General features: G+C 41.0%; 1 pseudogene; it reads right to left on the reverse strand.

The window, feature by feature from the left end:
* Nucleotides 1-718: 718 nt before the first annotated feature.
* LOC129008739 (small ribosomal subunit protein eS6-like) lies at nucleotides 719-14,035 on the reverse strand (annotated as a pseudogene).
* Between the last annotated feature and the right edge of the window lie 1,025 nt (nucleotides 14,036-15,060).

Genomic DNA, 15,060 nt, shown 5'->3' on the forward strand with positions numbered 1-15,060 from the left:
AAAGAGTAGTCTTTTTTAGTGATTGCAGAAATATAAAGTTTGACAGTAATGCAAATGGCCACTCAATTATATTTGAATGTATTTTAGTTATCAAACAATTTGAATGTTCTCTATGTAGAATGTTTTGTATTGATTACTTGAAAGGCAGATAGCTATTATTTATTAAGGCACTTTATGTTTTAATTCACACAAATACCCTGCAAGGTAGGTATTCTCATTCTTTAGGTAAGATAATTAAAGTTGAGAGAGTTTAAGCTATTTGCTTTAGATTATTCAGCAAATAAATTGCAAACTGGATGTTTAACATTCAGGGTCTTTCTGACTCCAAAACACTGACTCTGAAAAGGGACAATTTGAATATTTCCAGATTTTTTGAGAGTCTGATCTTACTTATTTGTTACTCAATTTAATTTTTTTTTTTTTTTTTTTTTTGAGACCGAGTCTTGCTGTGTCACCAGGCTGGAGTACAGTGGTGCAATCTCAGCTCACTGCAACCTCCGCCTCCCGGGTTCAAGCAATTCCCCTGCCTCAGCGTCCTGAGTAGCTGGGACTACAGGCATGCGCCACCATTCCCGGCTAATTTTTTGTATTATAGTAGAGATGGGGTTTCACTATGTTGGCCAGGATGGTCTCGATCTCCTGACCTGGTGATCCACCTGTCTCAGCCTCCCAAAGTGCTGGGATTACAGGTGTGAGACACTGTGCCTGGCCAAAAATCTTATTTTTGATTGGATTCAGACTGAGAAGTAGAGGCTTTTAGTGAGCCTAAAGCCTAAAGAGATCTGCGTCTCTTGGCAATCTGTTCCTGGTGCTTTTCTTTAGCCTCCTTCATTCTCTTGGCCAAAAGTTTAGCATATTCTGGAGCCTCTTCCTTATTTTTCTTAATATACTGTTTCTTCAGAGCAATATGCTGGCATTTGTGCTGCAGGACACGTGGAGGAACAAGATGCTGAATCTTGGGCGCTGCAGGACATATGGAGGAACAAGATGCTGAATCTTGGGTGCTTTGGTCCTAGGTTTCTTACCTTCTTTAAGTGCTTGCTTATGACATACTGGCAGACATCATCTTCTTGAGAGAGATTGAAAAGTTTGCACATTCTGCTAGATCTTGGACCCCAAGAGATGAGACACCATAGGATCAGCCCAGGAATATCCTTCTCTCCTTTTTTAACAATAACCAATTTGAGAACGCTCAGATTGGCATCCACAATGCACGCTTGAACAGATTATTGCTTTCTTTCTCCAGTTCTCCCTGGTCTGTAACAGGAATGCCCCTTACCCAGCAGCAGGCAGACACCGCCATGGGTCAAGACATCCTGCTTCATGAGGAAACCTTGTTCCCGCCAGTGATTCAGACGGCGTAACCCTTCCAGTGTTTACCCAGAGCGTCAGCAGCAACTTCTGTGGCCATACGCTTCTCATAAAAAGCACGGTTTGCTTTTTATCTTGAAATTTTACCTATTCAGTATTCATTCCCTGTTTTCTCCTGAGTTCCAAACCACCTTTCTCCCTACCCCATCACTGAAGCATCTTGAAGCAGCTCATTGCCTCTGAGGTACTGTGAAAAAGAGGCCTGACTTCTGCTTTCATTTTTCATTTCTGTTTTTATTTATTTTTTGAGGCAGCGTCTCACTCTATCGCCCAGGCTGGAGTGCAGTGGTGCAATTTCAGCTGACTGCAACCTCTGCTTCCTGGATTCAAGTGATTCTCGTGCCTCAGCCTCCTGAGTAGCTGGGACTACAGGAGCATGCCACCACGTCTGGCTAATTTTTGTATTTTTTTGGTAGAGACGGGATTTCACCATGTTGGCCAGGCTGGTCTTGAACTCCTGACCTCAAGTGATCCGCCTACCTCGGCCTCCCAAAGTGCTGGGATTACAGGCGTGAGCCAGTGTGCCCTGCCACATTTTTTTTTTTAAATGCAGAATTTTGCAGATCTGATACCATATTGGAAAACATTTTTCATAGTAACATTAACACTCCAGGTATTTGTTCATGAGTTGCTTCAAGAGAACTTTTGTTCCTACATGCCAAATGAGTAAATATTCTTAATGTAGAGAAGGAAAAAAGTCATTATGGGGTGATGAGGTTTGGAAAAGCTTAGTGGAGGAATGGTACTTTCAGTGATGGGGTAGGGAGAGTGGTGGTTTGGAACTCAGGAGGAAAGAGGGAATGAATACTGAATGGGTAAAATTTCATTAGCACAGTTACTAGGGTGGGAATATACAAAATATATTTGGGTTATAGTGAATATATTGATCTTAGTAGAGTGGTAGTGAGGTGTGAGTGTAATGAGAAATGAACTTGGAAATACAGGTTGGGGACAGCCTTGAATGTCCCCAACATTCAAAGGCCTTGAATGTCAGTCAGTCTTTATCTTTTGAGGAATAGCAAGCTATTTGTTTTTTAAAGAAGATAACCAGGTGGACAAAAGAAAGTGAGGAAACTATTTGCAAAGCTGTTGCAGGAATCTAGACATGAAGTGATGGGTGCCTGGACCGTGGGGGTGGCAGTGGAAATAGATGGAAGAAGGAGAATCGAGCTAATTGTGCAGTGCCCACTGTGGTGTCAGGCATTTTGCTAAATACTTACCATGTGACCTCATTTCATCCTCATAACCACCCTGCTGGGTGAATGTATTAGTTATCTACTGCTGCATAACAAATTACTCCCAAACATAGTGGCTTAAAACAGCACACATTTATTATCTCGGTTCTGCACACCAGAAGGCCACCTTTGGCTCAGAGTCACTCATAAGACTGCAGTCACCTCAGGGCTTGACCAGGAAGGATTCGCCTCCCAGCTCATTCCCATACTTGGTGGTTGGACTGAGACCTCAGTTCCTCCCTCTGTTTCTTGCTGTGTAGGCCTCTTCACAGAGCATCTCCCAACATGACGGCCTGCTTCAGCAGAGTGAGCAGGTAAGAGGGTAAGGGAGAGTGCCACCAAGATCGAAGGCACAGTCATTTGTAAGTGAAACACTTTTCCTGTATTTTGCTCCTTCGAAGCAAGTCACTCCATCCAGTCCATACTCAGGGAGAGGGGATTATACATATATTGCTGATGCGCACATTTTGATGTGGAGATAACAGGTGATAAGACTGGAGAGGTAGGCAAGGAGTGTATATCATGCCCTTTTTGATGCCAGGGAAGTAAATCACATTTCATTTCACAGGAGTGAAATATCAGAGCAGCATCTGTTGTTTACAGTGGGAATTGTGGAGTTTGTGGGTGGCAGAGGAATATAGAAATCTTGGAAACACAACTCTTGAAATTAAAACCAATTCTAAGGTGAGAAGTTAAAAAATATCACCATATCTCTGTAAACATAACAACCAGAGCTGAACGATCATTTGTATTACCTCAATTGAGGTAGGAACTACCAGCGAGTTATAAAAATAGCCAGGATGCTTTGATCAATTGCGTACACGTGGCCACTAATACATTAGACCTATGATAAATGATCTGTTTGGCTTTTTAAACTCCAAACTTTTAAATTCCCTCTGGAATTGAAACTGTCTTAAAGATGGGAAACAGATTGTGTTCATTTTGCTTTTGTTACGTCTGGGATATTTCTAATCTCCCTTGCACATAGAAAAATCATTGTTAGTTTCACACAATTTAACTTTATAGCAAGGTTCTGCTGCAAGACACTTCTGGAAAGTGTCCCAGATAAACACTGTTAAAATCTCCACATAGCTGCAGAGAGAACTGCTGTCGCCACAAAAGTAAGGGAAGGTGGTTCTTGCACTGGAGGATTTTCAAAGCAGCATTTCCGCTTTCAAGTAGCTCATCAGTTGGTTTGTTCCCTTCAAAAATGGACTCACCCATTTCCACCAGTGTTCTGCAACCATTGAGACAGAAGAATATATATATATATATATATATTTTTTTTTTTTTTGAGACGGAGTTTTGCTCTTGTCATGCAGGCTGGAGTGTAGTGGCGTGATCTTGGCTCACTGCAACCTCCGCCTCCCGGGTTCAAGTGATGATTCTCCTGCCTCAGTCTCCCGAGTAGCTGGGATTACAGGCGCCCGCCACCACACCCAGCTAACTTTTGTATTTTTAGTAGAGATGGGGTTTCACCATGTTGGCCAGGCTGGTCTTGAACTCCTGACCTCAGGTGATCCATCGGCCTCAGCCGCCCGAAGTGCTGGGATTACAGGCATGAGCCACTGTGCCCGGCCAAGATTTAATAATTTTAAAAAAGAAATAGAACAGTGTTCTTCCTACCCACCTTTCTTTGTAGTTCTTGGCTAAAGAAGCACCTCCCAGGCTTGTAAGCCTTGTATTCTTGAAGAAGCCCAGCAGGACACAGTGGCTCATGCCTGTAACCCTGTATATTTGGGAGGTCTAGGTGGGTGGATCACTTGAGCCCAGGAGTTTGAGACCAGCCTGGGCAACGTAGCAAAACCCCGTCTCTATGATAAAAAACAAAAACAAAAACCCCAAAATTAGCCAGGCATGGTGGCATGCACCTGTAGTCCCAGCTATTCAGGAGGCTGAGGTGGGGGTATTGATTGAGCCTGGGAGATCAAGGCTGCAGTGAGCCATAATTGTTCCACTGCACTCCAGCCAGGGCAACAGGGCAAGACTCTGTCTCAAAAAAAAAAAAAAAAAAAAAAAAAGGCCAAGAAACGAGTACTGAGTACTTAAGCCCATATTTGTCCTTATCAAGCCAGTTTATTATTCAGTGAAAATTCTCAAGTTAGTATGATAATAATCTGAACCAAGTTTTCAAACCCTTTTCACTTTTCACAAGTATCTTCATAAATGCAAGCACTGTGGCTACAAACAACCTGAAGAAATAAAGGGATTCGTGTGTCTTTTACCTATTAAAAATTTTACTTGACCACAGATAGAGCCACTGATGGGTGTCCTGTGGGCACCACAAACTTAACATTTCCAAACATGAATTTCTGATTTCTCCTTCAAAACCTGTCCATCTGCCAGTCTTCCTTAATAATGCCACAACCAACCATTCTTTGTTTTGAAGAAGATTCTCACTCTGTTGCCTAGGCTGGAGTGGAGTGGCGTGATCTTGGCTCACTGAAGCCTCTGCCTCGCGGGTTCAAGCGATTCTCATGCCTCAGCCTCCTGAGTAGCTGGGATTACAGGCACCCGCCACCATGCCCAGCTAGTTTTTGTAATTTTAGTAGAAACGGGGTTTCACCATGTTGGCCAGGTTGGTCTTGAACTCCTGGCCTCAAATGATCTGCCCGCCTCAGCCTCCCAAAGTGCTGGGATTATGGGCATGAGCCACTGCCCCCGGCGCCATTCATTTTTTCAAGTGAGAAACCTGGGAGTTCTTTTTGACCTACTCCTTCCCCTTCCCACCTCTTACATCTAATCTATCAGAAGGTTCTGGTTCTACCTCCAACATATATAATGGTTTTTGTCTGTCTCTTGTTTCTTTTTTTTTGGCGGGGAGGAACTGGGTATTGCTTTGTCACCCAGGCTGGAGTGCAGTGGCACGATCTTGACTCACTGCAGCTTCCGCCTCCCGGATTCAAGTGATTCTCTTGCCTCACCCTCCTGAGTGGCTGGGATTACAGCTGTGTGCCACCATGCCTGGCTAATTTTTGTATTTTTAGTAGAGACGGGGTTTCACCATGTTGGCTAGGCTGGTCTTGAACTCCTTACCTCAGGTGATCTGCCCGCCTTGGCCTCCCAATGTGCTGGGATTACAGGCATGAGCCACCGCGCCTGGCCCTGTCTGTCATTTCTGATGTCACCACACGAGTCCAAACCGCCACTGTTTCTTGCTTGGATTCCTGACATGGCCTCTTAACTGGTCTCTGCCTTCCCCTTTAGTTCTCTTCCACAATCCTGTGGATCTTTCTAAAAGAGTAAATCAGATCTTGTCACTTCCCTGCCCCGTATCACCACTTGAAAGCTTCCTCCTGCTTTAGGAATATAATCCAAACTCCCCACACTATCTACCAAGCCTGGTAAGATCCAGTCCCTGCCTGCTTCCCAGCCTCAAGCCCTTCACTGTTTTGGTTACATTAGCCTGCTCTGAAGTCCTCAGATGCACCAACTCCATTCCTGTCTCTAGAGCTCTGCATTTACTGCCCTTCTCCCTGAACTGCTGCTCCCCTAAAAACCTAAGCATTCTTCAGATCTCAGCTTACATGTCACCCTCTTGGAGAAGCCTTCCTCAGGCCAGCCGTATAGATAGAACCCTGTTGTATTCTGGGACAATACCATATACTCCTCTTTCTTGCAGTTTTAAAGTTTTGTATATTTGCTTCCTTTTTTTTTTTTTCACTAGTTTACTGTCTATCCCAACCACGAGGGTGTCAGCTTCACAAGGGCTGAAGCCCTGTCTGTCTGGTTCATTCTTGTCTCCCCAGGACCTAGTGTAATGCCTGCCATGCAACAGGTGCTGAATAATTATTTACAGGATGAATGAATGTGCCTGCCATCTCTAAAGAAGTGGTTGAATCTAGTAATCTGGTTTGGCAAATTTTTTGAGATTTAATAGCTAGACTACAAGTGTATACCACCATGCCTGGTTAATTTATGTTAGATAGATAGATAGATAGATAAATAGATAGATAGATATAGATTTTTAGTAGAGACAAAGATGTTGCTATGTTGCCCAGGATAGTCTTGAACTCCTGGGCTCAAGTGATCCTCCTGCCTTGGCCTCCCAATATGCTGGGATTATAGGCATAAGCCACTGCATCTGGTCTAATGCCAAACTTTTTGAGCATCATTCAGGTAGGTGGTATTCGTTATGCAGCTCAGCTTAGAGAACAACCACTACAACATAAAATAAAATTTCATAAGTATTCCTTCAAAACTGTTTATCTGCCTAACTTTATCTTCCTGGGAATTTTCCATTGCTATTTGTGGATACAATTTGTTTTAGTCTTCAACTACTGATTTAGGTAAAGATAAACCAGAACTCTAAATCCCAGCCCTTTTGGTAAATGGCCATCCTCATGACCACACAAGGGGCCTCCCTTTTAGCAGGGTAAACAATAAAGGTTGCATGTATTTGTCTCTCTCCCAGCTGTTGGAGAATAGATTTGTCTTAGGGATAGCCTCAGCTGATTTTGCAAAGAATGCTCTTTATCATTCTATCTGTTTGGCCCCGAGAGCAGGATTCCTTCTGGAATGTGGAACTGACCTAATTTGTGGTAACACTGAGGCAATATTTATTTTCTAGCAAATATGAGCCTCCTAATTTGTTGCCGTAATAACCCCCAGTAATTCCCAGAGTACTAGGAGGACAGTCAAGTCTCCATTCTTGAAGGGGAAAATGGTGTTTGCAAAAGAAAGAAAATGCAACTTAACCAGATTGTGGGGTATAACATATTCCACCCGCATTTGAGAACAGGTTGATGTCTGTGTGTTTCTGGAAAGGGGTCTCAGGCCAGACCCAAAGAGCAGGTTCTTGGACCTCACACAGGAAAGAATTCAGGGTGAATCACAGAGTCTGGTGAAGTTAAAATGGTTTATTAGAAACTACTCTTATTAAAGAGTAGGATGTCCTCAGAAAGCAAGAGAAGGAACACCCCTACCTCAAACATAATGCTTGGTTATATAGGATATTAGTGTAACTGAGTACTCCCGTTTGTCTAAGAGAAAGAGCTATTTTTTTAATGATTATTATTTGTTCTTTTTTCTTTCTCCTTTCCCCCTGCTCCCAACTTCCTACTTAGCTCTTCAGAAATGCAATTATAACCTTTTACCTCCCCTTCACCAGCTACTCCCTACAGGGCAAGTTCATCTAACATGCCAAGTCCCCCTTTAAAAGCACCTGCTTTCTGCTCCAAAAGGGACGTGGTACCCTGAAAGGCAGGAGCCTTTACATCTTCCTGTAAGCTAGCTTTGGAATAAAAAGTCACTTTCTTTTTTCTTTTTCTTTTTCTTTTTTTTTTTTTTTTGAGATGGAGTCTTCCTCTGTTGCCCAGGCTGGAGTGCAGTGGTGCAATCTCGGCTCACAGCAAGCTCCGCCTCCCGGGTTCATGCCATTCTTCTGCCTCAGCCTCCCAAGTAGCTGGGACTATAGGCGCCCACCACCACACCCTGCCAATTTTTTGTATTTTTAGTAGAGACGGGGTTTCACCGTGTTAGCCAGGATGGTCTCGATCTCCTGACCTCGTGATCTGCCCACCTCGGCCTCCCAAAGTGCCGAGATTACAGGCGTGAGCCACCGTGCCCAGCCAAAAGTCACTTTCTTTATACCAGACCTTGCTCTTGTTAACTGGACTCTGTAAGTGGCATGTGACTGAACCTGATTTTTGATTACATAAGGGCTAAAAATAATGTGCTTTATCGTATGTTTATTGCAGCACTATTTACAATAGCAAAGACTTGGAACCAACTCAAATGTCCATTAATGATAGACTGGATAAAAAAAAAGTGGCACATGTACACCATGGAATACTATGTGGCCATAAAAAAGAATGAGTTCATGTCCTTTGCAGGGACATGGATGAAGCTGGAAACCATCATTCTCAACAAACTAACACAGGAACAGAAAACCAAACACCACATGTTCTCACTCATAAGTGGGAGTTGAACAATGAGATCACATGGACAAAGGGAGGGGAACATCACACACTGGGGCCTGTCGGGGGGCAGGGGGAGGGACAGCATTAGGAGAAATACCTAATATAGATGATGGGTTGATGGATGCAGCAAATCACCATGACACATGTAACCTATGTAACAAAGCTGCACATTCTGTATCCCAGAACTTAAAGTATAAAAAAAAAATGTGCTTTATTAAAAAGGCTTGTGATCAATTTACGACAGGCTATTAGTATTGTTATTCTCTTGTGTAATTATTGATTTCAGCAAGAATTTATGAGTGTACTATGATTTTTAAAGCGAAACCTATTTTTAAACTAAGAATGCTTTTTGTCCCCTCCCCCATCCTGCCCTTTTTCTTTTGAGACAGTCTCACTGTCTCCCAGGCTGGAATACAGTGACACAATCACAGCTCACTTCAGCCTTGACCTCCTTGGGCTCAGGTGATCCTCCTGCCTCAGTCTCCCAGGTATCTGGGACTCAAGTTCATACCACCACACACAGCTAAATTTTTGCATTTTTTTGGAAGAGATGGGTTAAAGTATCTTCTCTGAACATAATGTAATAAAATTAGAAATCAATAACAAGAGGAACCTTGGAAAATATGCATACACATGGAATTAAACAACATGCTCCTTAATGACCAAGGGGTCAATGAAGAAATTAAGAAGGAAATTTAAAAATTTCTTGAAGCAAATGAAAATGGAAATACAACATACCAAAATCTATAGGGTATGGCAAAAGCAGTACTAAGAGGGAAGTTTATGGCAAAAACACTTATAACAAAAAAGTAGAAATATTCCAAAGAAACAACCCAATAATGCACCTCAAGGAACTAGAAAAGCAAGAACAAACCAAACCCAAAATAGGTGGAAGGAAAGAAATAATAAAGATCAGAGAAGAAATAAGTGAAATTGAGCCAAAAAAATACAGAAGATCAACAAAATGAGAAATTGGTGTTTTGAAAAGATAAACAAAATTGATAAACCTTTAGCTAGACTAAGAAAAAAAGCGAGAAGACCCAAATGAATAAAATCAGAGATGAAAAAAGGAGACATAACAACTGAGACTTCAGAAATACAAAGAATCATTAGAGACTATTTGAACAAGCATATACTAATAAATTGGAAAACCTAGAAGAAATGAATAAATGAAGAAATGAAATTATACTTTTCATCTTCTATTCTATGTACAACATACCAAGAGTGAATTGTGAAGAAATAGAAAACCTCAAAAAACCAATAGCTAGTAATGAGATAGAAGGTATAATAAAATGTCTTCCATCAGGGAAAAGCCTAGGACCTGATGGATTCACAGGTGAATTCAACCTAACATTTAAAGAAGAGCTAATATCAATCCTACTCAAACTCTTCCAAAAAAAATTGAAGAAGAGGGGATACTTCCAAACTCATGAGGTCAGCATTACCCTGATACCAAAACTAGACAAGGACACAACAACAAAAGAAAACTACAGACCAATATCACTGATGAACATACATGCAAAAATCCTCAACAAAACACTAGCAAACTGAATCCTGTAATACATCAAAAGGATCATTGACTACAATCAAGTGGGACTCATCCCAGGGATGCTTCAAAAATGATTAAATCGACAGAAATAAACAGGAGGTACCATATTAGCAGAAGCAATAACAAAAACCATATAATTTTTTCAATAGATGTCAAAAAGTATTTGATAAAATTCATGCCTTTATCATAAAAACCCTCATCAAAATGGATATAGAAGGAACATACCTCAAATTATTAAAGGCCATCTGTGTCAAACTCATGGCAAACATCAGACTGAAAGGGGAAAATTTGAAGGTCTTTTCTCTAAAGACTGGTACAAGATAAGAATTGCCCACTTTTACCACTTTTATTCAACATGATACTGAAAGTCCTGGCCAGAGCAACTAGGAAAAGAAAGAATAAAAGGGCATCCGAATTGTAAAGGAAGAAGTCAAGTTAACCTTGTTTGAAAAGGACATGATCTTATTACTTAGAAAGATCTAAAAACTCCACCAAAAAACTGATAGAACATAAAACAAATTCAGTAAAGTTGCAGGTTACAAAATCAACATACAAAAATCAGTAGCATTTATATGTGCCAACAGTGAACAATCTGAAAAATAAGTCAAGAAAGTAATCCTATTTACAATAGCTGCAAAAAATATAAAATACCTAGGAATCAATCTAACCAAAGAAATAAAATTTCTGTACAAGGAAACAAAATTCTGATGAAAGAAATAGAAGAGGACACCAAAAAGTGGAAATATATTCCATGCTCATGGATTGGAAGAATAATATTGTTAAAAATGACAATACTACTCCAAACAACTTACAGATTCAATGCAATCCCTATCAAAATACCAATGGCATTCTTCACAAAAATAGAAAAAAACCCCTAACATTTATATAGAACCATGAAAGACTCTGAATAGGCAAAGCAATCCTGAGCATAAATAACAAAGGTGGGTTGGGCGCAGTGGCTTATTTCTGTAATCTCAGCACTTTGGGAGGCCAAAGTGGGAGAACTGCATGAGGCCAGGAGTTCGAGCCTGCAGTGAGCTATGAGTGCACCACTTCACTCCAGCCTGGGCAACAGATTGCGACTCTTCACACACACACACACACACACACACACACACACACACACACAAACACACTCCGAAACACAAAAACCCCCAAACCAAAAAACGAAGCTGGAGGGATCACAATACCTGACTTCAAAACTTATTACAAAAGCATAGTAACCAAAACAGCATGGTACTGGCATAAAAGCAGACACATAGACCAGTGGAACAGAATAGAGAACCCATTTATAAATTCATGTATTTATAACCAACTCGTCTTTGACAAAAGCACCAAAACTTACAATGGGAAAAGTACAGTGTTTTCAAAAAATGGTGCTGAGAAAACGGCATAACTATGCAGAAGAATGAAACTAGACCCCCATATCTCACTATACAAAAATATCAAATCAAAATGGATTAAAGAGTTGAACCTAACACCTGAAACTATGAAACTCCTAGGAGAAAGCATTGGGAAAATACTTTGAGATGTTGGTCTGGGCAAAGATTTTTTGTATAAGACCTCAGAAGCACAGGCAACCAAAGCAAAAATAGACAATTGGGATTACATCAAGCTAAAAAGTTTCTGTACAGCAAAGGAAACAGTCAACAAAGTGAATAGACAATCCACAGAATGGGAGAAAATATTTGCAAACTATTCACCTGACAAGGGATCAATAATAAAAATATATAAGGAGCTTAAACAACTCAATAGTAAAAAAAAAAATCCAATTTAGTAATGGGCAAAAAATTTGAACAGACATTTCTCAAAAGGAGACATACGAATTGCCAACAGGTATAAGAAAAAATGTTCAGTATCACTAATCATCAGAGACATGCAAATAAATATCATAATGTGATATCATCTCACCCCAGTTAAAATGGCTTGAATCAAAAAGACAGGCACTAACAGATGCTGGAAAGGATGTGGAGAAGGAGGAATCTTCATACACTGTTGGTGGGAATGTGAATTAGTACAGCCACTATGGAGAACAGTATGGTGGTTTGTCAAAAAACTAAAAATAGAACTACCATGGGATCCAGCAATTCTACTGCTAGGTACATATCCAAAAGAAAGGCCGTCAATATATCAAAGAGATACCTGCACTCTCATGTTTATTGAAGCACTATTCACAATACCCAAAATATGGAATCAGTCTAAGTGCCCATCAATAGATGAATGAATAAAGATAATGTGCATATACCCACATGATGGAATATTATTCAGCCCCCAAAAGGACAAACTTAAGTTATTTGCAGCAACATGGATGGAACTGGAGGCCATTATATTAAGTGAAATAAACCAAGCACAGAAAGACACATAATTGCATGTTCTCATTCATATGCAGGAGCTAAAAAAAAGTGGATCTCATGAAGATAGAAAGTAGACTGGTGGTTTCTAGAGGCTGGGAAGTGGGGGGGAATGGGGAGGATGAAGGCAAGAAAAGAATATAAATGTATTTATTATCACCGAGCTGTACACTTAAAAATGGTAAAGATGGCTCACGGCATGGTGGCTCACATCTGTAATCCTAGCACTTTGGGAAGCCAAGGCAGGCTGATCACCTGAGGTCAGGAGTTCGAGACCAGCCTGGCCAACACAGTGAAACCCTGTCTCTGCTAAAAATACAAAAATTAACTGGGCATGGTGGCACCTGTAATCTCAGCTACTTGGGAGGCTGAGGCAGGAGAGTTGCTTGAACTTGGGAGGTGGAGGTTGCAATGAGCCGAGATTGGGCCACTACACTCCAGCCTGGGTGACAGAGTGAGACTGTCTCAAAAAAAAAAAAAAATGCTTTTAAAAAACTTACCTTCTTTTTTTTTTTTTTTTTTTTTTTGAGACAGGGTCTTGCTCTGTCACCCAGGCTGGAGTGCAGTGGCACCATCATAGCTCATTGCAGCCTCAAACTCCTGGACTCAAGTGATCCTCCTGCCTCAGCCTCTCTAGTAGCTAGGACTACAGGCGTGCCACATCTGGATAATTTTTAATTTTTTTTTGTAGAGATGGGGTCTCGTTGTGTTGCCCAGGCTCCAAATTTGATGTCAGACATGAATGTACACATATGAGAAACTCAACAAACTCCAAATAGTATAAACTCAAAGAGATGCATGAGACACATTATAACAGCGACTATCATTTATTGAGCAGTTATTACTACTACTATTAATGCTATTGTTATTATTAGACACTAACACAGTGAAGCAGGGCAGTTGTTTTTATCCCACATCCTTCAGCCACTTAAGGGCAGGCTGACTCCAAGGCATTGTGGTTAAATGGGAGAGCACAGTCCTTGGAGCAGGTCTGTACTCCTGCCCTGCCTTTCACTAGCTCTGCAATTGAGGCCGGTTGCATAACTTCTCTGAACTTCAATTTTCTAACTTTATTTATTTATTTATTTATTTATTTATTTATTTATATTTAGAGACAGAGTCTCGCTCTGTTGCTAGGCCGGAGTACAGTGGTGCAATCTCGGCTCACTGCAACCTCTGCCTCCCAGGTTCAATCCTCCTCCCTCAGCCTCCTGTGTAGCTGCGACTACAGGTGTGTACCACCACTCCAGGATAATTTTCGTATTTTTACTGGAGACAGGGTTTCTCTGTGTTGGCCAGGCTGGTCTCAAACTCCTGACCTCAAGTGATCCGCCCACCTCGGCCTCCCAAAGTGCTGGGATTACAGGCGTGAGCCACCATGCCCAGCCCGAATTTTCTAACTTTTAAAAACGTGATAATAATCAGGCAACTTTCAGGGTAGTGCATTTTTGTGAGGACTTCACATGTGGCGCATGTGAAAGTGCCTAGCGGCGTCAGCACATAGAAGGTGTTTCTGAATGCATAGCTTCGCGAGGGAGTGATGAGATGAGGATCCACCCGGGGCAGAGATCTTTGTTTTGCTCCAGAGCCCAGAACAATATCTGGCATGGTGCTCAATAAGTATTTATTGATAAATTAGCCTGAAGCAACGAGGGATAGCCATTACCTAGATCAGAAAAGTGTGGTTTTTATGGATTACACTGTGGTAAAATTCCTTTTTTATATATTTTCGAGGAGAGAGGGTGGAAATGTTAACAAAAGCAGCAAATTTTGGAATACAAAAATTAGGATCTTTCTTATAGTACTTTTGTGACAACAGTAATGAAGCATAAAGTAAATGCTTAGTAAATGATCATTTGTAGGCTTTTTCTCATCCCATAAAATTGCTCAGCTTTTTTGGGGAGCCACCTGTTCTTGCATCAGAGCTGGTGTGGAGTCAACCTAGGAGGCAGCATCTTAGAAGAGATTAGGAGCACGCTACTTCTTTGAGCCCCCAAATTAGTAGATGGATAATCTTAGGAAAATTAGTTGTTTTAGTTCCTTCTGGTGAGTATTTTTGGATGCTTGAAAAGAATCATAGCCAACCTGTCTCTTTGGCAGTTACTCAAGCAAGCATATATGACTAAGCAGATTGTGTATTTACATAGGACACGTATTACATTTCAGTTACAAACACCAGGGAGTGATAAATATCATCAAGGTGTCCTAAGTGGAGAGGGAAGAATAGAGTTGGAATTCTTACAAGGCGCACAATTTTAGGGATCAGCAAAGAATGTTGGCATCCTGGAATTTAGCATCATTATTAAAAGAAAACTTTGTTGCTTATTACAAGCTTATTACTGGAAATACCATGTTTCCTTCCGGTTGTACATTGCATTATACATATTATAAATAGGGTGTTAAGTCCAATCTCTCTCCCTCACTGCAAGACCCTGTTGCAGTGGTCCCTATACACAAATATATGTGTATATAGGTGTTGTTATCCCACATCCTTCAGCCAGTTAAGGGCAGGGCTGACTCTGAGGCATTGTGGGAATAACAACACTGCCTATATACACAAATATGTGTGTATATATGTGTGTGTATATATATGGGTGTATATATATATATACACACACACACATACACACACA

Source organism: Pongo pygmaeus, chromosome 9, assembly GCF_028885625.2.
Source record: "Pongo pygmaeus isolate AG05252 chromosome 9, NHGRI_mPonPyg2-v2.0_pri, whole genome shotgun sequence".
Taxonomy (NCBI): Eukaryota; Metazoa; Chordata; class Mammalia; order Primates; family Hominidae; genus Pongo; species Pongo pygmaeus.